The 26423-nt window shown below is 45.5% G+C and overlaps 1 pseudogene; it reads right to left on the bottom strand.

The window, feature by feature from the left end:
• The window catches only part of LOC129831860 (kinase suppressor of Ras 1-like), a 54807-nt pseudogene that overhangs the window by 10446 nt on the left and 17938 nt on the right, over nucleotides 1–26423 (bottom strand).

Raw genomic sequence — 26423 nt, 5'->3', positions numbered from 1 at the left:
TCCTCAAATAATTGACTATAACATTCTCCACCTCGTCTGAAAAACCTTGAATGGCATCTGACCCCTACCTGTCAGACCTTATTTTCCACCATAATTTGCAAATAAATTCATTAAAAATCCTACAATGTGATTTTCTGGATTTTGATGATGAAAATTAGAGGCCTCTCTCATCTTTTTAAGTGGGAGAACTTGCACAATTGGTGGCTGACTAAATACTTTTTTGCCCCACTGTATTTGTTTTTAAACTAGTTTATTTCTATTTAATCTTATGCACTTTGAGATTATTATTGTATAATGAAAAGTGCTTTTCAAATGTAATTAATAAATTGTTATTATTATTATTATTTTTCTGCCACCAGGGATTTTGGGTACTTACCGCTCCACATTCCTGTCCTTGACATGGAGGTTCTGATTGTGCCAGTTGCTGTGTGTCTCTGTGGGGACAAACATCACCATAAACAGCGGTTCCTAATTTTAACGTAACCCTGTCTAGTAGAAACTATGGTAAACTATGGTGGGACTTACAGTAGACAATGTGGGTGAAAAACCACAGCATTTTAAATGGTCTTTACTCGGACTCTAAGCTGTTGCCTCTTACCCAGTGTCATGGTGGCCTTCGGAGTGTAGTCCAACAGGATATGGTGAAGAGGAAACATCTGTGTGTGGGACAATGATGATGTTGAGCAAAATAACACAAATATCTGACTCATAGTAAAACTATTATTTAACTAACCCTATCTGTCTTCACTTCACTTCAGAGCATGCATCCTCTAAATTGTGATGGCTGCCTCTACCTCTGTCAGACCATACACAGCACCAAGCAGTATTCAGTCAGTTCACCTTTTTGTCCACTAGAGAGAAGCCATGCACTGTAAAAGCAAAAGCTATCAGCATGTAATATTATTGCTTTGCTAAAAGCTTGTCATAAAGGACAGTGGCAGATGACAACACATGAAAAGGGGATGGTATTTTACTAGTTGGGCGGGACTACATGACGCACAGGGAGGGAGCGGTATTAACTCAGTGTTAACTCACCAGGGAAAATAAACTGTTGTCTAGGTTGTAAATAACAGCCAGCTAAAGGACAAGAGGAGAAACAACCACCAGAGGAAAATGGAGAGGAGAGAGCGATATGATTGGGTTAGACAAGGTTAGATAAGCCACAAGCAGTTAAGGAGATGTTATAATAGGATATGATTAGTGATAATAGAGCAGATGAAGTGTGATCAGGAATTGGAGTATGATTAGAGATGTGCTATTACTGCCTTAGGGTGGATTTGGAGTTCAGTGTTGTGAGTTAGAAGAACAGCGTATAAATCTAGAGTGTTTGGGGTGGGGGCCTGTGAGAGATACTGGAGTACTGTAGCTTTGGAGTTACATGTTTGTGGAACAGAGTAGGAATCTAGAGCGTGCTTGGGCCTGTCAATGTGAGGGCCCGACCTGGGAAGTGGAAGCGGCTGTCTCGGGGCCCTTGGGGGCCAGGCGAGGAGTTGGGGGGCGGCGTGGCGGTAACGCTGGGGGGGTTGCTCTGCTGGAAGGGTGTGGGCGAGGAGGGTGTAGAGGAAGTGGTGGAGGAGGGGTTACTGCTGGAATCCATCTGGCCCAGCATGGGAGGGTAGTCCTGAGAGAGAGGGTTTTCAACAGAAAGGTTTCATAAATTAAGGTTCAGGACAAATGAGAGATTCCATGTATGGTGACATTACTATTAATACACATACACACGTATGCTAAAAAAAAAAATCTACCTTTTTGGTTAGCACCTTAGGTAAAGTGCCAAACTGGATTGGTAACTCTGCCGTACGGTCAATTTGATTATTGATATCTGACGGTACGGATTCTGCCCGGCGGATTTGCGGGACTGAAATATAGGGAACAATGACTCAGCACTAAATGTACATTCTTGGGATGTACCGGGAAAAGGATCATTACAGTGTGCATTTTTTGCCGTTTTGTATGCAGGAATGGACCAGGTCTTACGTGGGAGAAAAGATATCCTGCAGGGAAGGGCTTCTTTGGTACATTTGTTATGGCACTTTAACCTGGAAGCAGAGGAGAGAGTAGTTCGCAGAGGAGCAAAGAATGATTTGTGAACAAATGAAAGCGGCGATGTATAGAAGGCTTCTTCTTACTTGCAGTGTTTGCATTTAACACCAAACATCATGTTCTTTTGACACACCTGGCATGTCTGTGAGAGCCAGGATTTGGTTGAAAACCTTAGAAGGAGAGAGAGCAAAGCATGAATATATTTCAGTTATATCACAGCTTCTAATATTGGAGTTGCCTACTGCGTAGTGGACAAACTAGGATGTTCAAGAGAAGTGTGTTGGAATTCTGTCATATCCCAAATGGTTTTCATTGGAATCTGTTATTTATTTTCCCAAAACTTTCACGCAATATCAAAATGAATTAATACACACTTTCCAGTCAGATAAACACTGGTCTGGCTGAGTGTCTGCATAACTCAAATTCTACGATTCTTGAGACGCCATTCTCACCAGACCGATGCAAGAAATGTTTGTGGTCTGTGCCAAGGTGGAACGCTGAGCTCAAAACCGGGATGTATTTTTTTCACAGTCCCATCAAAAACGGCAGTAAGACCCTGAGGGCCTCTAGGGCTTAAACGATAGATACGTAAGTATGGTGTGACACAGGTCTTGATGATGTGTCCTACCTGTGTGTTACAGAGAGGCCGATATCCCTCCTCATCATCTGTGGAGACCCCCGGTGCAATGCTAGGTTATCTGGAAGGGAATGAGAGAGAGAGGGAGTGTGAGAGGAACTAGACAGAAAGGGGAACAGAGGACAGGAGCTAGAAAGTGGGAGGCGGAGGAAGAGAGATAGAGAAACAAAGAGTGGGAGAAAGAAAAAGGAGAAAAGTGATGTAGTTCCAATCAAGTAGAGAGGGAAACAGAAAGGCAGAGTTCCCAGGTTCCACTGGGGCATCAGGACTCACGCTCCAGCAGCGTAGGGGTTCCTGGGAGGGTGTAGGGGGCGGTGGCTGGGCCAGGGGTCCGGGTGGAGTCTTCACACCCGTTCCCACTGCTACTGTTAATGTGCATATTCAGGAGCAGCTTGTTCTTCTTCCCACCCCTGCCGAACAAAGAGAGGGCTAGCTGTATGGGTCACTCAGAGAACAGACACATCATTCACAGAGAAACCAACTCATTCCATAGGTTTTAACTCAAACACCCACACTTGCTATGAAAATTGCCACTCATATTCAATAGAGAAAACACAAAATAGCTAGGTCAATCAACAAAGGAAAACAAAAATGGCTGCCTTAATTTAATTAAAGACGACAGAATAGAGAAACACCCACTTGTTGTTGGGCACTGGCTCTTCTATGCGGTTGGCCAGCTGTGACTCGTGGCTCTTGCTGCGTGTGAGGGTGATATTGAAGGGGAGTTGCAGCAATTTTCGGGAGGGGGACATGCGTGGAGGGTGCTTGGCGCGTCTCTTGGAGGGAGGGGAATTGGAGAGGAGCAGCGGGGAGGAGGGGAAAGCGTCCGACATGCCTCCTGTGTAGACTTGATGCCCCTTATCGTCCACACAGGGTACGACAGTCACAGAGACAGAACGGGCGTGGGTATGCGGACTGAGGATGGAGCCACGGGGTAGGGTGGTGGGGGTGGAGGGGCGACGCTCCGGAGGAGGTAAGGTGTTACTGTCACGGCGGGGCGGCTCTGATATCCAGGTTCCTGGGTCTTCCCTGATGTCCCCACCTAAAGCAGAAGTCAGAGGTTAGAGTTGCAAACAGTACTAAACTACAGAGCACACAGCATCAATAAGCAGAGGTCAGAGGCTAGAGTTACAAACAGTACTAAACTACAGAGCACACAGCATCAATAAGCAGAGGTCAGAGGTTAGAGTTACAAACAGTACTAAACTACAGAGCACACAGCATCAATAAGCAGAGGTCAGAGGTTAGAGTTACAAACAGTACTAAACTACAGAGCACAAAGCATCAATAAGCAGAGGTCAGAGGTTAGAGTTACAAACAGTACTAAACTACAGAGCACACAGCATCAATAAGCAGAGGTCAGAGGTTAGAGTTACAAACAGTACTAAACTACAGAGCACAAAGCATCAATAAGCAGAGGTCAGAGGTTAGAGTTACAAACAGTACTAAACTACAGAGCACACAGCATCAATAAGCAGAGGTCAGAGGTTAGAGTTACAAACAGTACTAAACTACAGAGCACACAGCATCAATATGCACTGTTATTAATGACAGAAAACATGTCTCACTTGCACTCTTTAGGCAGGAGAGGGCAGCAGTGAGTCGGGAGCACTCCTCTGGTTCAGAGCCCAGCTGTCTCATGGTGTCCTGCACCTGACAACTGGACATCTGCAGCAAAGCATCCAGGGACAGCTTCACTGGTACAGCCTGGACACAGAGAGAGAGAGAGATGGAGAGAAGATGAGAATGAGAAAGAGGATGGAAGGAGACCTGAAACAGATGGGTAGAAGGCTGAGACAGGGAGGTGTGTGTGCCAGAGATAAAGTAAGGAGAGAAGGACGAGAGAGAGAGAAATGTAGGAAATGTGTGTGTGGTTGTCCCAAACAAGTTGCTATGACATTCTACACAGACGTGCTGTGACACACTATCAACCCAACCCTTAGACAGGACAGTGTCAACTCTGTGTCACTTCAGGGCAGGCAGGGAGTGGGGGGACATTGTGTAATATGTGACATTTGGTCACTCTGGAGGCTATTTGGTGGCTATTTCAAGTCCAATGAAAAACACTATCCTTAAAGAGATGGCTACACTGAACAAAAATATAAATGCAACATGTAAAGTGTTATTCCCATGTTTCATGAGCTGAAATAAACTATCCTAGAAATGTTCCATATGCACAAAAAGCTTATTTCTCTCAAATGTTGTGCACAAATTTGTTTACGTCCCAGTTATTGAGCATTTCTCCTTTGCCAAGATAATCCACCTGAGATGTGTGGCATATCAATAAGCGGATTAAACAGCATGATCATTACACAGGTGCACCTTGTGCTGCGGACAATAAAAGGCATTGGTGGCCACAATGCCACAGATGTCTCAAGTTTTGAGGGAACTTGCAATTGGCATGCTGACTACAGGAATGTCCACCAGAGCTGTTGCCAGGGAACTGAATTAATTTCTCTGCCATAAGCCACCTCCAACATCGTTTTAGAGAATTTGACAGTACATCCAACCGGCCTCATAACCGCAGACCACGTGTATGGTGTCATGTGGGGGAGCGATTTGCTAATCTCAATGTTGTGAACAGAGTTCCCCAGGGTGGCGGTGGGGTTATGGTATGGGCAGGCATAAGCTACTGACATTTTATTGATGGCAATTTTAATGCACAGAAATACCGGCTGCGATCCTCAGGCCTATTTTGAGACCCATTTTTTTAAAACTTCTTGTCAATAGGGGGGCGCTGTTTTCACTTTGGAAAAAATCGTGCCCAATTTAAATGGCGTCGTAATCTGTTCTAGATCATACAATATGCATATTATTATTACTATTGGATAGAAAACACTCTGAAGTTTCTAAAACTGTTTGAATTATATCTGTGAGTAAAACAGAACTCATTTGGCAGCAAACTTCCATATAGGAAGTGAAAAATCTGAAAACGAGGCTCTGTTTCAGGGCCTGCCTATTCAACTGGCTTTTATTTATTGATATGTATGCACTTCATACGCCTTCCACTAGATGTCAACAGGCAGTGGAAGGTGGAATGGGGTGTCTAGCTTGATCTTGATCTTGATCCGGTATTTTCTGTGTCTTCGACGGCGCGCGAGGGACCTCGACATTGTCTTCTGAAAAGCGTTCGCTATACACGGCGAATATCTCCGGCTCTGATTTTATTTGATACATATGATAATAACATCATATAGTAGGTTTTTTCAACCGAGTTTTATCAGTTTATTCAACGTTTATTGTGACTTTTAGAGTTTTCCGTTCTTTGCGCCAAGAGAGGATGGGAATGTTAGCAGCCTTGGCTAGCATTGTGGCGCGAATTCGACAGAAAAAATGGACATTCTAAAACCAAACAACGATTTATTCTGGAAATAGGACTCCTTGTACAACATTCTGATGGAAGCTCAGCAAAAGTAAGACAACATTTATGATGTTATTTCGTATTTCTGTGTAATACGTTGATGCCTATTCTCCGCCATGTTGGTGAGCGCTGTCTCACAATAACCCAAGCTGTATGTTGTGGTAAAGTTATTTTTAAAAATCTAACACAGCGGTTGCATTTAAGAACCAGTGTATCTTTCATTTGCCATACAACAAGTATTTTTATGTAAAGTTTATGATGAGTTCTTTGGTCAGATTAGGTGACTGTCCAAAATATCTCCGGACATTCTGGGGAAATGTTGCTACGTATTCACAATGTATAACCACGATTTGCAGCTCTAAATATGCACATTTTCGAACAAAACATAAATGTATTGTATAACATGATGTTATAAGACTGTCATCTGATGAAGTTGTCCAAAGGTTAGTGAATAATTTTATATCTATTGCTGGTTTTTGCGAAAGCTACCTTTGCGGTGAATAAATGCGTTTGTGTGTTTGGCTATTGTGGTAAGCTAATATAATTCTACATTGTGTTTTCGCTGTAAAACACTTAAAAAATCTGAAATATTGGCTGGATTCACAAGATGTTTATCTTTCATTTGCTGTACACCATGTATTTTTCATAAATGTTTTATGATGAGTATTTATGTATTTCACGTTGCTCTCTGTAATTATTCTGGCTGCTTTGGTGCTATTTTTGATGGTGGCTGCAATGTAAAACTATGATTTATACCTCAAATATGCACATTTTCGAACAAAACATAAATGTATTGTATAACATGTTATAAGACTGTCATCTGATGAAGTTGTTTCTTGGTTAGTGACTAATTTTATCTCTATTTTGTCGGTTTTGTGAAAGCTACCTATGAGGTGGAAACATGGTGAAAATATGCAGTTGTGTGTTTGGCTATTGTGGTTAGCTAATAGAAATACATATTGTGTTTTCGCTGTAAAACATTTTAAAAATTGGAAATGATGGCTGGATTCACAAGATGTTTATCTTTCATTTGCTGTATTGGACTTGTGATTTCATGAAAATTATATTATATGATATCCCTGTCCCGTTAGGCTAGGCTATGCTAGTCAGCTTTTTTGATAAGGAGGATCCCGGATCCGGGAGGGTGATGAAGTAGAGGTTTTAAGGTATCTTTGACCTACATATGCATATCTGTATTCCCAGTCATGTGAAATCCATATATTAGCGCCTAATGAATATATTTCAGTTGACTGATTTCCTCATATGAACTGTAACAGAGTAAAACATTAGAAATGGTTGTATGTGGCCTCCCGAGTGACGCAGTGGTCTAAGGCACTGCATCGCAGTCCTAGCTGTGCGACTAGAGATCCTGGTTTGAGTCCAGGCTCTGTCGCAGCCGGCCACGACCGTGAGACCCATGGGGTGGCGTACAATTGGCCCAGCGTCGTCCGGGTTAGGGGAGGGTTTGGCTGTCAGGCATGTTCCTGTCTCATCGCGCACTAGCGACTCCTGTGGCGGGCCGGGTGCAGTGCACACTGACACGGTCGCCAGGTGTACGGTGTTTCCTCCGACACATTGGTGCGGCTGGCTTCCGGGTTGGATGGGCATTGTGTCAAGAAGCAGTGTGGCTTGGCGGAGTTTGTCTTGGAGGACGCACGGCTCTCGATCTTTGCCTCTCCCGAGTCCGTACAGGAGTTGCAGCGATGGGACAAGACTGTAACTACCAATTGGATATCACGAAATTGGGGAGAAAATTTTCAAATTGTTCACTCAGAGATTTCTGAGATGAGGTACCCCAGTTTTGGACTGGTGAATTCCGGAATCTACTGGCAAGCCATGAAAAGAAGGTTTAACCCATACACCACCATCAACCCCTGTTATTTTACCACAATGAATTTTCCCACCTCTGGTCTCCCTGGTGACAGTCCTCAGCCTAGTGGTCCATGCTAACCAGAGTAGCGGGGTAGCAGGGTTTCTGTGATGGAGTCTTAATTACCTGGCAACCATGTGGTTCCTGCATTGTCTCCATAGTAAACGGATAAAAGAGGTCGGATGAAATGGACAAAAGGGTGCATGAAGTGGTGTTTGGCCCAGTGTGTCACACCCTGATCAGTTTCACCTGTCCTCGTTATTGTCTCCACCCCCTCCAGATGTCGCTTGTTTTCCCAGTGTATTTATCCCTGTGTTTCCTGTCTCTCTGTGCCAGTTCATCTTGTATTTTAAGTTAAGTCAACCAGTGTTTTTCCAGTTCTCCTGCTTTTTGCATTCTCCTTTTTCTAGTCCTCCCGGTTTTGACCCTTGCCTGTTTCTGGACCTTGTACCCGACCATTCTGCCTGCCTTGACCACGAGCCTGTCTGCCATTCTGTACCTCCTGGACTCTGATCTGGTTTTGACCTTTTTGCCTGTCCACGACCATTCTCTTGCCTACCCCTTTGGATGAATAAACATTGTTAGACTCCAACCATCTGCCTCCTGTGTCTGCATCTGGGTCTTGCCTTGTGGCATGATACAGTGAGGGAGGCAGGAGTTGGATATTATCTAGTTCTATTAGTTATTGTCACGATCTAGAGAGCCACTGAGTATACGTTTCTACAGTTGGGAAAACTGGGGCTTGAATCAACTTCAAAGTCCCTTTGCCTAGTTTCTTACTGTGGCATGTTCATTTTACTGTAGTACCTCACAATACTCATGGAAATAAAAAGGTATTTCTTTCCCTGCTTCACTGAAATGATGAGACCTGGTTATCAGAATTCTACTTCATAAAGCCTATTCCCAATAACCTAGCTGACCATAACGTTACTATGTCCACAAAACAATGGACCTCAATGCATTTAACATTGAGTCAGTAGCTGAGAAAAGCACTGAGACTAATGAGTCGGAAGAGAGGGATTTTCTTCAGACCCCCAACGAGGCCCTCATCCCCGTCAGACGGCGATATCGCAGGAGATCAGGGTGCCTTGTAAGGATCCGGCGACGAGTGGCTAATCTGCCTTTGCCATCAGTACTATTGGCCAACATACAATCGCTGGATAATAAAGTGGACGAACTACAACCACGTATATCCTACCAACGGGACATTAAAAACTGTAATATCTTATGTTTCACCGAGTCGTGGCTGTACCACGACATTAATAACATACAGCTGGCGGGTTACACACTGTATCGGAAGGATAGAACAGCAGCCTCTGGTAAGACAAGGGGTGACGATCTATGTATATTTGTAAATAACAGCTGGTGCACGATATCTAAGGAAGTCTTGAGGTTTTGCTCGCCTGAGGTAGAGTATCTCATGACAAGCTGTGGACGACACTATCTACCAAGAGAGTTTTCATCTATATTCTTTGTACCACCACAAACTGATTCTGGCACTTATACAGCACTCAGTGAGCTGTATAAGGCCATAAGCAAAAACCCTCATCCAGAGGCGGCACTCCTAGTGGCCGGGAACTTTAATGCAGGGAAACTTAAATCCGTTTTACCTAATTTCTACCAGGATGTTAAATGTGCAACCAAAGGGAAAAAAACTCTCGAACATATTTACTCCACACACAGAGACACATACAAAGCTCTCCCTCGCCCTCCATTTGGCATATATTACCAAAATTATATACTCCTGATTCCTGCTTACAAGCAAAAATTAAAGCAGGAAGTACTAATGACTCAGTCAATAAAAAAGGGGTCAGATGAAGCAGATGCTAAGCTACAGGACTGTTTTGCTAGCATAGACTGGAATATGTTCCGGGATTCATCCAATGGCATTGAGGAGTACACCACATCAGTCACTGGCTTCATCAATAAGTGCATCGATGACGTCGTCCCCACAGTGACTGTACGTACATACCCCAACCAGAAGCCATGGATTAAAGGCAACATCCACACTGAGCTAGAGGGAGCTTTCAAGGAGCGGGACTCTAACCCGGAAGTTTATAAGAAATCCCGCTATGCCCTCCGACGAACCATCAAACAGGCAAAGTGTTAATGCAGGACGAAGATCGAATCATACTACACAGGCTACGACGCTCATCGGATGTGGCAGAGCATGCAAACTATTACAGACTACAAAGGGAAACACAGCCGCGAGCTGCCCAGTGACACAAGCCTACCAGATGAGCTAAATTACTTCTATGCTGGCTTTGAGGCAAGTAAAACTGAAACATGCATGAGAGCATCAGCTGTTCCGGACGACTGTGTGATCACACTCTCTGTAACATTCACAAGGCCGCGGGGCCAGACGGATTACCAGGACGTGTACTCCGAGCATGCGCTGACCAACTGGCAAGTGTCTTCTGACATTATCAACCTCTCCCTGTCTGAGTCTGTAATACTAACATGTTTCAAGCAGGCCACTATAGTCCCTGTGCCCAAGAACACTATGATAAACTGCCTAAATGACTACCGACCCGTAGCACTCACGTCTGTAGCCATGAAGTGCTTTGAAAGGCTGGTCATGGCTCACATCAACACTATTATCCCAAAACCCTAGACCCACTCCAATTTGCATACCACCCCAACAGATCCACATATGATGCAATCTCTATTGCACTCCACACTGCCTTTTCACACCTGGACAAAAGGAACACCTATGTGAGAATGCTATTCATTGACTACAGCTCAGCGTTCAACACCATAGTGCCCTCAAAGCTCATCACTAAGCTAAGGACCCTGGGACCAAACCCCTCCCTCTGCAACTGGATCCCGCCCCCAGGTGGTAAGGGTAGGTAACAACCCATCCGCCATGCTGATCCTCAATAGGGGGGCCCCTCAGTGGTGCGTGCTCAGTCCCCTTCTGTACTCTCTGTTCACTCATGACTGCATGGCCAGGCATGACTCCAACACCATCATTAAGTTTTCTGATGACACAACAGTGGTAGGTCTGATCACCAACAACACAGAGACAGGACCAGAACCTCTCCCTCAACGTGATCAAGACAAAGGAGATGATTGTGGACTACAGGAAAAGGAGAACCGAGCACGCCCCCATTCTCATCGATGGGGCTGTAGTGGAGCAGGTTGAGAGTTTCAAGTTCCTTGGTATCCACATCACCAACAAACTATCATGGTCCAAGCACACCAAGACAGTCATGAAGAGGGCACGACAAAACCTATTCCCCCTCAAGATTCTGAAAAGATTTGGTGTGGGTCCTCAGATCCTCAAAAGCTTCTACAGCTGCACCATCGAGAGCATTCTGACTGGTTGCATCACTGCCTGTTATGGCAACTGCTCGACCTCCGACCGCAAGGCACTACAAAGGGTAGTGCGTACGGCCCAGTACATTACTGGGGCCAAGCTTCCTGCCATCCAGGACCTCTATACCAGGCAGTGTCAAAGGAAGGCCCTAAAAATTGTCAAAGACTCCAGCCACCCTAGTCATAGACTGTTCTCTCTGCTACCACAGGGTAAGCGGTACTGGAGTGCCATGTCTAGGTCCGAGAGGCTTCTAAACAGCTTCTACCCCCAAGCCATAAGACTACTGAACATCTCATCAAATGGCTAACCAGACTATTTGCATTACCCCTCCTTTTACACTGCTGCTACTCTCTGTTTATTATCTACCTACATGTACATATTACCTCAATTACCTCAACTAACCGGTGCCCCCGCACATTGACTCTGTACTGGTACCCCCTGTATATAGCCTCGCTATTGTTATTTTACTGCTACTCTTTAATTATTTCACTTTTTCTTTTTTTTCTTAAAACTGCATTATAGTTTATTTACATTTTAGGATACCTGAGGATTAAATAGAAATGTAGTTTGAACAAACTTTGCGGTAGCTTTTTGGACTCCTTTGTCTGCATGTTGAACGAGTGGATTACTGAAATCGATGGCGCCAACTAAACAGACATTTTGGGATATAAAGAAGGATTTTATCTAACAAAACAACCATTCATGTTGCAGCTGGGACCCTTGGGATTGCAAAGAGAGGAAGATTTTCAAAAGTAAGTGATTTATTTCATCGCTATGTGTGATTTTATGACGCTTGTGCTGGTTGAAAAATATGTTGATGTGGGGTGCTGTCCTCAAACAATCGCATGGTATGCTTTCGCTGTAAAGCCTATTTTAAATTGGACAATGCAGTTAGATTAACAAGAATTTAAGATTTTAAACAATATAAGATATTTGTATGTTCATATATGTTTAATATTACGATTATTTATTTGAATTGCGCGCCCTCCAATTTCACTGGATGTTGTCGACAGGTGTCCCACTAGCGGGACGCCTAGCCTTAAGAAGGGCTTGTAAGTACTGCATTTGCATCGAATAGCCCCCGCGATATGCAACTTTTCAGGGAAGACAGGAACCAATATACACAGTCAGTTAGGAAAGCTAAGGCTAGCCCACTAATTCGTGGGCTACAATACCTCTTTTGCCAATTGGCCTGGACCCTTTATTGCCAACACGGAGCCCCGCCAATCCATCATGACTGGTCTGCCGACGTAATCATCCAATGTGGTTTCAGCAGGCTTTTCTGTTGTGATGTCACCGAAGACCCATCTGCTAGCTCCGGCCCGCTAGCTTTCTGAACGCCGTGCCTCCTGCTCGCCTAGCATAGTAGCGACTACCGAACAGCTCCCTGACTCACCTATTGCTGCTCTTTGGACCCTATGATCACTCAGCTCCATATACCTCTCTCTAATGTCAATATGTCTTGTCTTCTGCTGTTTCGGGTAGTTATTGTTTTATTTCACTGTAGATCCTTTAGTCCAGCTCAACATGCCTTAGATAGCTCTTTTGTCACACACCCCACACATGGGGAGACCTCACCTGGCTTAACTGGTGTCTCCAGAGATGCAAGCTCTCTCATCGTCACTCAATGCCTAGGTTTACCTCCACTGTACTCACATCTGTACATTATGCCCTGAATCTATTCTACCACCACTAGAAATCTGCTAATTTTATTCTCTGTTCCCAACGCATTAGACGACCAGTTCTTATAGCCTTCAGGCGTACCCTTATCCTACTCCTCCTCTGTTCCTCTGTTGATGTAGAGGTTAACCCAGGCCCTGTAGCCCCCAGCTATTTTACACCTATTCCCCAGGCACTCTCATTTGTTAACTTCTGTAAACGTAAAAGCCTTGGTTTCATGCATGTTAACGTCAGAAGCCTCCTCCCTAAAAAAAAAAATCACTGCTTTAGCACATTTCGCCAACCCTGATGTCCTAGCCGTGTCTGAATCCTGGCTTAGGAAGGCCACCAAACAAAAAATCAGAAATTTCCATCCCCAACAACAACATTTTCCATCAAGATAGAACTGCCCAAGGTGGCGGAGTTGCAATCTACTGCAGAGATGGCCTGCAGAGTTCTGTCATACTATCCAGGTCTGTGCCAAAACAGTTCGAGCTTCGACTTTTAAAAATCCACCTTTCCATAAATAAGTCTCTCACTGGTACCATTTGTTATAGACCCCCGCAGCCCCCAGCTGTGCCCTGGACACCATATGTGAATTGATTGCCCCCCATCTATCTTCAGAATTCGTACTGTTAGGTGACCTAAACTGGGATATGCTTAGCACCCTGGCCGTCCTACAATCTAAGTTAGATGCTCTCAATCTCACACAAATTATCAAGGAACCTACCTGGTACAACCCTAAATCCGTAAACATGGGCACACTCATAGATATCATCCTAACCAACTTGGCCTCTAAATACACCTCTGCTGTCTTCAACCAAGATCTCAGCGATCACTGCCTCATTGCCTGCATCCGTAATGGGCCCGCAGTCAAATGACCACCCCTCATCACTGTTAAACATACCCTAAAATACTTCAGCAAGCAGGCCTTTCTAATCAACCTGGCCCGGGTATCCTGGAAGGATATTGACCTCATCCCATCAGTAGAGGATGCCTGGTTGTTCTTTAAAAGTGCTTTCCTCAACATCTTAAATAAGCATGCCCTATTCAAAAAATGTAGAACTAAGAACAGATATAGCCCTTGGTTCACTCCAGACTTGACTGCCAACAGCTCTGAACCTCCCACAGCAACTTGGGAACTTTAGTTCGTAGATAGAAAGTGAGATTAAAATGTATACGAGAAAAAAACGGAAAAAAAACTGCTATTTACACGGGATAAGACACAGGATGAGACAAAAACGAACACAACACAACTGCTACGCCATCTTGGAACTACACTTTACCTCCCTAATCTTACTACATTTGCACACACTGTACATAGATTTTTCTATTGTGTTATTGACTGTACGTTTGCTAATTCCATGTGTAACTCTGTGTTGTTGTTTTTATCGCACTGCTTTGCTTTATCTTGGCCAGGCCGCAGATGTAAATGAGAACTTGTTCTCAACTTGCCTACCTGGTTAAATAAAGGTGAAATAAAAATAAATAAATAAAAGTAAGTCAGCATTTCATAGTAAGCCTGTTGTATTCGGCACATGTGACAAATGCAATTTGATTTGACTACACAGATGTAGAACAGCAGGCCACCTTCCCCAAGCCCTCATACTGACTCCCTCATCCTCAAAGAACCACTGGCCTTCACAGCAGGGACCAGGAGGTTCGGCAACTGGTGACAACAGACACGCCAGGTTCTATTTTTAGTCTTTGTTGTTATTTTGGAAACTGTTGTTTTGCTTGACAGAAATAAACTAGCTGGACTGCACAGGTTGTGTGTGGGCCCTGTAGGAACCCACCCACCCAGTCAGTCAACCTTTTGCTTTTATATTTACAGATAGTGTAGCGTTGTGTGTGTGTGTGTGTGTGTGTGTGTCTGTGTGTGCATGCACATGTGGCAGAAATAAGTAATCAATTCAACAGCTTGTATCTTAAGTGCTATAGAACTTAATCCCTTTTATGTACAGATTATTAACGACAAGGTAATTGTGTAAGGGACATGGTTGGGACCAGAGGCCCACTTATTCCAGTAGTAACAAAGTAAGGGTGGAGTGGGTGGAAGCGGACCAGACCAGGTGTAACGGCAGCCTTCCCTCTCTTCACTATAAGAGAGGGTGAAACGGGGATCGGACCACCACTCAGTGTAGCCAGTGCTCAACATGTTTAATTAAACAAAAACAGTGAACACTTACAACGAACAAAATAACAAAATGTGGAAAACCGAAACAGTCCTATCTGGTGCAGAATACAAACACAGAGACAGGAAACAACCACCCACAATCCCCAACACAAAACAAGCCACCTATATATGTTTCTCAATCAGGGACAACGATTGACAGCTGTCTCTGATTGAGAACCATATTAGGCTGGACACAGAAACAGACACACAACATAGAATTCCCACCCAGCTCACGTCCTGATCAACACTAAACAAGCAAAACACATAAGAACTCTGGTCAGGACGTTACAGTACCCCCTCCTGAGGTGCGAACTCCGAACGCACCCCTAAACTAAAGAGGAGGGTCTGGGTGGGCATTTGTCCGTGGTGGCGGCTCCGGCGCAGGACACCACTCCACCACTGTCTTTGTCCCCCTCCTTAGCGTCCTTTGAGTGGCGACCCTCGCCCACGACCTTGGCCTAAGAATCCTCCCCAAGGCCCCCACATGATTTAGGAGGTAGCTCAGGACAGAGAGGTAGCTCAGGACAGAGAGGTAGCTCAGGACAGAGAGGTAGCTCAGGACAGAGGGGCAACTCCGGACAGAGAGGCAGCTCAGGACGAATGGCAGCTCCGGACTGAGTGGCAGCTCCGGACTGAGTGGCAGCTCATGACTGTAGGGCAGCTCATGACTGAGTGGCAGCTCATGACTGAGTGGCAGCTCATGACTGTAGGGCAGCTCATGACTGTAGGGCAGCTCATGACTGTAGGGCAGCTCATGACTGTAGGGCAGCTCATGACTGTAGGGCAGCTCACGACTGTAGGGCAGCTCCTGACTGGCTGACGGCTCTGGCAGCTCCTGACTGGCTGGCGGCTCTGGCAGCTCCTGACTGGCTGGCGGCTCTGGCAGCTCCTGACTGGCGGGCGGCTCTGGCAGCTCCTGACTGGCTGGCGGCTCTGGCGGCTCCTGACTGACGGACGGCTCTAGCAGCTCCTGACTGACGGACGGCTCTAATGGCTCGGGACAGACGGGCGGCTCTGAAGGCTCGTGGCAGACGGATGGCTCAGATGGCGCTGGGCAGACAGATGGCTCAGATGGCGCTGGGCAGACAGATGGCTCAGATGGCGCTGGGCAGACAGATGGCTCAGATGGCGCTGGGCAGACAGATGGCTCAGATAGCGCTGGGCAGACGGATGGCTCAGATGGCGCTGGGCAGACGGATGACTCTGACCTGCTGAGGCGCACAGTAGGCCTGGTGCGTGTTGCCGGAACTGGTGGTACCGGACTGGAGACACGCACCTCAAGGCTAGTGCGGGGAGCAGGAACAGGGCACACTGGTTTCTCAAAGCGCACTATAGGCCTGGTGCGTGGTGCCGGAACTGGTGGTACCGGACTGAGGGCACGCACCTCAGGGCGAGTGCGGGGAGAAGGAACAGTGTGTACAGGGCTCTGGAGACGCACATTAGGCCTAGTGCGTGGTGCCGGAACTGGTGGTACCGGGCTGGGGACACGCATCTCAGGGCTAGTGCGGGGAGCAGCAACAGGACGCACAGGACTCTGGAGACGCACAGGAGGCTTGGTGCGTGGTGTAGGCACTGGTGGTAATGGGCAGGAGACACACACCATAGGGCTAGTGCGTGGAGGAGGAACAGGGCTCTGGAGACGCACTGGAAGCCTGGTGCGTGGTGTAGGCACTGGTGGTACTGGGCTGGGGCCACGCACCATAAGGCGAGTGCGGGGTGCTGGAACTGGAGGTACAGGGCTGGGGCAGGAAGGTGGCGCCGGATATACCGGAATGTGCAGGCGTACTGGCTCCCTTGAGCACCGAGCCTGCCCAACCTTACCTGGTTGAATGCTCCCCGTAGCCCGTCCAGTGCGGGGAGGTGGAATAACCCGCACTGGGCTGTGTTGGCGAACCGGGGACACCATGCTTAAGGTTGGTGCCATGTACATCGGCCCGAGGAGACGTACTGGAGGCCAGATATGTAGAGCCGGCTTCATGGCACTTGGCTCAATGCTCAATCTAGCCCGGCCAGTGCGGGGAGGTGGAATAACCCGCACCGGGCTATGCACACGTACAGGAGACACCGTACGCTCTTCCGCATAACACGGTGTCTGCCCGTACTCCCGCTCTCCACGGTAAGCATGGGAAGTGGGCGCAGGTCTCTTACCTGACTTCGCCACACAATCCTTTAGCCCCCCCCCCCCCCCAAGACAGTTTTGGGGTTTCTTCACGGGCTTCTTACCGCGTCGTCGTGCTAACCTCATTCGCCGGTATCCCTCTGCACATTGCTCCATTGAATCCCAGGCGGGCTCCGGCACTCTCCCTGGGTCAACCAACCACCTGTCTATTTCCTCCCAAGTGGTGTAACCCAGATCCGGCTCCTGCTGCCGAGCTAGCTCCTCGAAACGCCGCCTCTCTGCTTTTTCTGCCTCCAGCTCTGCTTTAGGGCGGCGATACTCCTCTGGCTCTGCCCAGGGTCCTTTTCCCTCCAGCTCGTCCTCCCATGTCCATTTCTCCTGGTCCCGCTGCTGCTGCCGCTGCTGCCCGTTGCTACGCTGCTTGGTCCGAGTTTGATGGGTGGTTCTGTAACGGCAGCCTTCCCTCTCTTCACTATAAGAGAGGGTGAAACGGGGATCGGACCAACACGCAGCGTAGCCAGTGCTCAACATGTTTAATTAAACAAAAACAGTGAACACTTACAAAGAACAAAATAACAAAACGTGGCAAACCGAAACAGTCCTATCTGGTGCAGAATACAAACACAGAGACAGCAAACAACCACCCACAATTCCCAACACAAAACAAGCCACCTATATATGATTCTCAATCAGGGACAACGATTGACAGCTGTCTCTGATTGAGAACCATATTAGGCTGGACACAGAAACAGACTAACTAGACACACAACATAGAATTCCCACCCAGCTCAGGTCCTGACCAACACTAAACAAGCAAAACACATAAGAACTCTGGTCAGGACGTTACACCAGGGTTACTGTTCTGTATCTGGGCAGATGGATAGAGTCCCAAGATACAGAGCCCCTAGCTGGAACCTCCCCATTAAAACCTGATTACTTCTTTGCCTGTCATTACATATTTCCTATAGTAGCAGGTATCACTATTGCCTAAGGTATTGCTTCTTCGGTAAGCACTGTGGCACTTCACATGTATTGCGGTGGCAATGGTCTACATAGGAACTCAACCCCTCCATAGAATGATTTGTTTCTCCAGGGAGTCACTTTCTTCTAATCAGCAGACAGACTTGTTACCCACAACAAAAGACAAGCTGAGCTGGAAATTCACCAGGAAGCAAGGTGTCTAATGGGGATATAGTTTTGTTTGAAAGTACCTTTAGACTCTTTATCTTGGGACTATATGACACAATCTCAACCAACTGCACTGTCATGCCAGCCAGAGACAAGAGGCAGTACAACCTGTCCAACTATTCACTCATCTGTTGAATGTACACACACACACACACACACACACACACACACACACACACACACACACACACACACACACACACACACACACACACACACACACACACACACACACACACACACACCAGCAGAACACACAGAGCAGGTGTGTGTGTGAGAGAGAGAGAGAGAGAGAGACACACACACACTGTGTGCTGTGGGTTATTATACTGTGTGTGGGGCAGGCCAGAACTTCAAACTGAAAGTGTATGAAAAGGCTGGGTGTCAGCCTGTCTGGGCATGTCATGACTGGCTGTGTTTGGTTTTGACGTAACCTAATAATGACAGAACGAATGACTGACTGACTACACAGAACTAGAGAGAGATTTCCAAAAACAGCTCAACTAAACAGTCCCTTAACCACAAACAGACGCATGACCACGCACACCATGAACACACACAAACCACTTATCTCATCCCTGTCCCACCTGCACCCATTAAACCTCTAAAAGTCTAAGCCTTTACTACTATAGCCCATAGAAATGCATTGAATAACACATTCATAAATGGCAAAAAATAAATCATAAGGAATAAGGTTTTGAAGTGTCTGTCATATATCTAAGAGATATACGAAAGCTCAGGAAATACTTTTGTTCTTTTGGATACATATTTAACCCCTTATTTTTGATGGCACAAAACTACCTCCATAGTTCCATTAATTAGTATGTGTTACCTTCAGACGAGTCCTGTTACACTTGGGGGGGTCTTAGAGCAAAATGGAGAACACCTTCGTGTTTGTCATGCCCTGATCTGTTTCACCTGTCTTTGTGATTGTCTCGACCCCCCTCCAGGTGTCTCCCATCTTCGCCATTATCCCCTGTGTACTTATACCTGTGTTCTCTGTTGGTCTGTTGCCAGTTCATCTTGTTTGTCAAGCTTACCAGCATTTGTCCTTTCAGCTCCAGTTTTTTCCCAGCCTCTCCTTTTCTCACCCTCCTGGTTTTGACCCTTGCCTGTCCCGTGTCTGTACCCACCTGCCTGACCACTCTGCCAGCCCCTGACCCTGAGCCTGCCTGCCGACCGGTACCCTTGTCCCATCTCTGGATTATTGACCTCTGCCTGCCTTGACCTGTCTCTTGCCTGCCCCTCGGACTATTAAACCATTGTTTATTCAACGTGTCTGCATCTGGGTCTTACCTTGATTCCTGATAGTGTTCATAAGAGTCTCATATTTCCATACAGTGTAGGCCAAACCGTTCGGACGCTACAGACGTTTTGTTAGAAGACCGATTTTAGAGATGTCTCATGGTCTGACAAACACAGCTGTAGCTCGGCCACCTTCCACCGCAGATGCGAAAGACCAACATAGGTGGATGAGGCGGATTGAGACGTAGCCCATTAAAAAAAACAATATCGCTAGCTTAAACTGACGGATTTTGATGGGAATTTTTTATTATGTTACTTAGATTGACGCACGGGAGGGTCAATCAATAGACTCTTAAGGATTTAATAACACCCAGGACAAGCCCCCTTCTATAAATCATCAAAAAACACACTCATCCAGACACCCAGAACATACACGTGAGCCAGGAGGTGAACACATTAATCAGCCAAGCTACTGGAATACATATAGAAACTTATGGAGGTCTAGTGAGATACCCAATGAGCTGGACGATTCTCTTCTCATCACTCATCTTGAAAAAACGTACACTAAAAACTTGGAAATCAATCCGCCAATCATTACCACAAGGGAAAAATCTAAGGATTTATTATTGAAATAGCATGGGTGACTGAGAAAAAGAATGGAATCAATTTAAGACCAAGTGGCAAACCATAGCGCAGGCACTAGTGATAGGGGTGTGAGAATGTGGGTCTGGGCAGAGGAGATGAAGTCATCGCTTGTGTGCGTCTGTAAGTTGTTGTTCGTATGTATAAGTTTCTATCTGGAGTGAAATGAAATACTATAAACAAAGAAAAAGAAACTTAGTAAGGGACACACATGAACACACACACACACAGACACGCACAAACACACACAGACGGAAGCATACTAAAACCTGTTAACATCAACAAACTAAACTAAACAACCGCCTCTTAAATCGCCACATTAAAAGAGGCCGGACTAAACAACATTAATCTTCACTGTGCAACTAAATCCCATATATTGTGCACTAACACAGTATTATCAGTTAATAATTTAGCGTACACAGAGCTTAAGCTCTATCAGCACTGCGGAAACAAGTCACTCTCTAGTAAGAAACTTGCAGCTAACAGGAAACAAGGAAACACCTGGTAAAATCAGCCATGTTGCTGTACAAAAGGCTTTCCTTCAGTAGATTGTTCTAAAGCTTTCCTATAGTACGTACCATGTGCTCCTTATGGACCCTGTTGTGTTGAAGCCACTTCTCTAATGTCCCAGTGATATCCCTAGTGCTCCAAACCGCTGTCAAAAACACTGTGAGAACTCAACTCCTCTCTCCAGCACAGTCTCTCACACTCCCTGTTTTTTCTATCTCCCTCCCTCAGTCCCTCCACTCCCTTCCCTCCCACCTTCTCTGTCTCTCTCTATTTTATTTCCAAGCAGGCTCTGCCAGATAGCCAGAATGTCTGTCTTCCTGCTTCTGGCATGCCAAAGCGGTGCATCAGCAACTGGTGATGGTAAACTCAGTTGATCCCCCCCCCCCCAGAGGCATTGGCTCTAAGAGAACATATCCATGCTGCCCTGGGCATACATACACAACAATGTCACAGGGAAGCCATACAGAGTAGCCCAACACAACAGCAACCCGCCAAACACAGGGGCCCAAGTAACCCCACAAAGCAGCCGCAGTAGAATAGGAGACTGCTAGAAACAGTAGTAGAGAGAAGTAGAGAATCCCAACAGATAGGCAGTCTGTGCAGAATGCAGGCAGTGACCTCAAGTCTAACAGCCATAGAGACTACTTTATGGAGTTGATTCATATATCTCTTTCTCAGTCTCTGATGGCTCAGGAAGTCCTTCCTGAAGACAGGACTGTGAAGATGAGGAGAGACCCATAACTAATCAGTGCTTTGCCACCCAATCTCAGAAGACTGCCTCCACTTCCTCTGAACACTAGCATTTTTCCACAGGCCATCGTCCTGGACGCTCCAGATAAGACAAAGGCTGGCCATAAGACTAGATAACAGAGGTTAGTGAGAAGGGAGGATGGAGGAGAGAGAGGGGGAGGGTGGGAGGGGGATATATCTTCCACAAGGGCACAGGAAACAGAGGATTTGTTGAGGTACTTTGTACTTTTTCTGCTGTAACTGACCTCCTTCCTCTCCTCCTTGGGGAGTGACCTGAGATTACACTAACTAACCCCTGGTTCTTCATACATGTGTTGATTCAGTCTGGTCCCATGCTGACACCAAATCATCCTTAACACATATTGACATCTCCCATTAGTTGAAGGTGTACACAAGAATGTCCCAAGTCTTTAAGTAGCTATATACAAGTAAATGAGTAAATATTTATAAAAATGGTTGATTATTTGATTGGAACGAAAAGTAAAGATATGCTAACTAAACACAGCTCTCTTCCCCTGGTTATCACTGCCTCTTCACAAAACTGTCCAGTCATGCAAATGTGGTAGATAGGCACGTCTGATCTGGGCTCTGCCCTGAGGGCCATTCCTCACCTCTTCCTGTGGAAACAGTGGCCCTCTCTCTAATATCTCCCAGAGTTTACAATGGCTGAGGGCTGGGAGAAGAGCGTTCATTATTTGGGATCTTTTATAGCCTAGTCTGAGATCTGTTTCTGCTGTCTTCCTAACTCCTATGGTCATTGTTACCGCCAGGACTTGGCAAGACAGCACAAACAGATATCGGGACCAGGCTAGCTCTTTTAGCACATCGGATCCCAAATGTACCCAACAACAGAGACTGTCAGCCGACTGGTGACATTTTTTGTGTGATGAGGCATACATTCCTGCACTGTGAGTCATATAGTGAATGGAGAGGAGCCCTGGCTAAATGAATGGCCATTTTTGTCAAGACACTTTCATAGGGAGGGAAAACTTTATGGAGTGAATTGACAATCCCATCCTATGAGCTGTGGTAGCATGGTCCACACAGATGCTAAAGTAGAGAATGGCTTGTAGTCTAACCTATTCATTTAAAACAGCTCAACAGATTTACAGGAAAAGTCTAAACATTTTATTTGATTTTTTATTTCACCAGGAATCTCTTTTTCAATATCGTCCTGGCCAAGATAGGCAGCACCATGTCATTACACAATTACAAACAGACAACATGAAAAACTACAAGTAATCTAGTAAAAACCATTGAATTCACAAGAGTATAACAAAATCATAAAACAGCAAATTAAAAACATTGACCGGTCAGGGAATCAGCCTCAAAATCCTTCATCAGTGATTTAAAAACACCAATCGGGACAAGTTCTTCCAGTTTAAAAGTATTTTGTAAGGCGCTCCAAGATGATGGCGCAGTGTACATAAAAGCCCTTTTACCAAATTCAGTTTGGACATTTGGAACAGTTAGCAGGATAAAGTCCTGTGAACGAAGAGAGTACTCACCACATTTCGGAACAATACAAATGGCCAAATAAAATGGTAGTAAACCCAAAATGGCTTTGTAAATAAAAGTATGCCAGTGAGACTACAAATGCAGTGGTGCATTTGCATTCATGGACTCAACAGAACAATGTTGATAAAAACAATGTTGTCAATCCATTGCAATGCATTACAGTTTACATGCACCTGCTTTCTTGCTGTGAGTGGAGAATAATGTTATTTTCAATTAGATGCAACGTTAGCCTACCTCAGTGATTTGACCATACTATCTCCTGGTTTGACTCTACTATCTCCTGGTTTGACCCTACTATCTCCTGGTTTGTACTCTACTATCTCCTGGTTTGACCCTACTATCTCCTTGTTTGGCCCTACTACAGTGCATTTGGAAAGTATTCAGACCCCTTCAATTCTAAAATTGATTTTAATGATGATAATGATAATGACAAAGCGAAAAATAAAAAAATAAAACTGAAATGCCTAATTTACATAATTATTCTGACCTTTTGCTATGAGATTCAAAATTGAGCTCAGGTGGATCCTGTTTCCATTGATCATCCTTGAGATGTTTCTACAACTTGATTGGAGTCCTCCTGTGGTAAATTAAATTAATTGGACATGATTTGGAAAGGCACACACTTGTCTATATAGGGTCCCACAGAATTGTCTGTAGAGCTCAGAGACAGGATTGTGTCGAGGCACAGATCTTGGGAAGGGTACCTAAGTATTTCTGCAGTATTGAAGGTCCCCAGTGGTCTCCATCATTCTTAAATGTAACATGTTTGGAACCACCAAGACTCTTCCTAGAGCTGGCTGCCCGGCCAAACTGAGCAATCGGGAGAGAAGGGCCTTGGTCGGGGAGGTGAACAGGAACCCGATGGTCACTCTAACAGAGCTCGAGAGTTCCTATGTGGAGATCGGAGAATCTTCCAGAAGGACAACCATCTCAGCAGCACTCCACCAATCATGCCTTTATTGTAGAGTGACCAGACGGAAGCCACTCCCCAGTAAAAGGCACATGACAGCCCGTTTGGCGTTTGCAAAAGGCACCTAAAGGCATCTCTGGTCTGATGAAACCAAGATTGAACTATTTGGCCTGAATGCCAAGCGTCACGTATGAAGGAAACCTGGCACCATCCCTACGGAGAAGCATGGTGGTGGCGGCATCATGCTGTGGGGATGTTTTTCAGCGGCAGGGACTGGGAGACTAGTCAGGATTGAGGGAAAGATGGACGGAGAAAAGTACAGAGAGATCATTGATGAAAACCTGCTCCAGCGTGCTCAGGGCCTCAGACTGGGTGAAGGTTCACCTTCCAACAAGACAATGACCCTAAGCACACAGCCAAGACAACGCAGGAGTGGCTTCGGGACAAGTCTCTGAATATCCTTGAGTGGCCCAGCCAAAGCCCGGACTTGAACCCGATCAAACATCTCTAGAGAGACTGAAAATAGACTGAAAATATCTGTGCAGTGACGCTCCCCATCATCTGGGAGAATGGGCGAAACTCCGTAAATACAGGTGTGTCAAGCTTGCAGCAAGGCTGTAATCGCTGCCAAAGTGCTTCAACAAAGTAATGCGTAAAGGGTCTGAATACTTGTGTAAATGTCATATTTCAGTTTTTTTCTTTTTATAAATTTGCAACAATTTCTAAAACCTATTTTTGCTTTGTCATTATGGGGTATTGTGTGTAGATTGGTGAGGTAAAAAAACAATTTAATACATTTTAGAATAAGGCTGTAATGTATCAATATGGGGAAAAAGTCAAGGGGTCTGAATACTTTTCAAATGCACTGTATCGCCGGTTTGACCCTACTATCTCCTGGTTTGACGCTACTATCTCCTGGTTTGACCCTATATGGGGCGGCAGGGTAGCCTAGTGGTTAGAGCGTTGGGCTAGTAACCGCAAGGTTGCAAGTTCAAATCCCCGAGCTGACAAGGTACAAATCTGTCGTTCTGCCTCTGAACAAGGCAGTTAACCCACTGTTCCTAGGCCGTCATTGAAAATAAGAATTAGTTGTTAACTGACTTGCCTAGTTAAATAAAGGTAAAATAAATAAATAGAAAATATCTCCTGGTTTGACTCTACTATCTCCTGATTTGACACTATTATCTCCTGGTTTGACACTATTATCTCCTGGTTTGACACTATTATCTCCTGGTTTGAAAATACCTCCTCTGTCTCTCTTTCCCTGTCAGTCCACCTGTTGAATCCACTGCTAAGGGCCTGAAGTTCAGCCACGTAAATTCATGTCTGTAGCGGCAATCCTACACTGTCCAGTGTTACGTGTCTGTGTGAGTGAGAGTGCTCAGGTCCATGCGTGTGGGAGAGAGTGCCTACATCCATGCGTGTGTGTGAGAGAGTGATTACGTCCATGCATGTGAGTGTGTGTGTGTTTGTGCTATGTGGGGAGGCAGGACCGTGTGTATAAATAGCGTGGCAGGCAGGGACAGAGGGGGGAGCAGCTGACTGTGCACATTGTGGGCCCTCCATGCAGAGCTAGAGCCAGGCAGAGCCAGATTTGGTGAGTGTTCATCGTCAGCGAGAGAGAGGGGAATGTACTGTAGCTGGTGTGGGGCCCGGAAAACACTACAACCTATCCACTAACTCTATACCACACTATGTCTTTAATTATATCTCTTTCCTGGGGCTCACTCTTTCTTTCTGTGTCACTATTTACATGTATTTTTTTTCGCTAGCCTTAATCTTAAACGTAATCTTAGCCTTTCTGTAGGATTCTGCAGAATCTCTCATATTGCAGTCTTAAAAACTTCTTAGGGCTAGGCGTCCCGGCAGCGGGACACCTGTCGACAACTTCCGGAGAAATTGGAGGGCGCGCAATTCATATAAATAATCATCAAAATTTGGGATATTAAACATTTAGGTATATACAAGTGTCTTATATCGGTTAAAAGCTTAAATTATTGTTCATCTAACTGCATTGTCCGATTTACAATAGGCTTTACAGCGAAAGCATGCCATGCGATTGTTTGAGGACGGCGCCCCACATCAACATATTTTTCCACCGGCACAAGCTTCATATAATCACAAATAGTGATTAAATATTCACTTACTTTTTGAAAACCTTCCTCTGATTTGCAATCCAAAGGGTGAAAAAAATACGAAATTCCCAACGTCATCACATTAAATGTTTTGTTGAAATGACGTGGAAATATCGCTGATTCAACCACTTTTTTCCCAGTGGGCTATATTTGCAAAGAGGGCTTGGTAGAGAGGAGCAGGTTAAACTGGTCTGTGATAGACACAGATTAGTGACAACACGTGGGGCCAGGACACGTATATAACAAAACAGAATCCTCCTATTCTGTTTTTGACAGTTGCCAACTCCTGAATAGCATCATCTGCATAAACCTGCTGGGTGTGCATTATACATGCATACATG

Source organism: Salvelinus fontinalis, chromosome 33 (assembly GCF_029448725.1).
Source record: "Salvelinus fontinalis isolate EN_2023a chromosome 33, ASM2944872v1, whole genome shotgun sequence".
Classification (NCBI taxonomy): domain Eukaryota; kingdom Metazoa; phylum Chordata; class Actinopteri; order Salmoniformes; family Salmonidae; genus Salvelinus; species Salvelinus fontinalis.
Note: the sequence above shows the minus strand (reverse complement) of the source record. Positions and strands in the feature narration are given on the sequence as shown.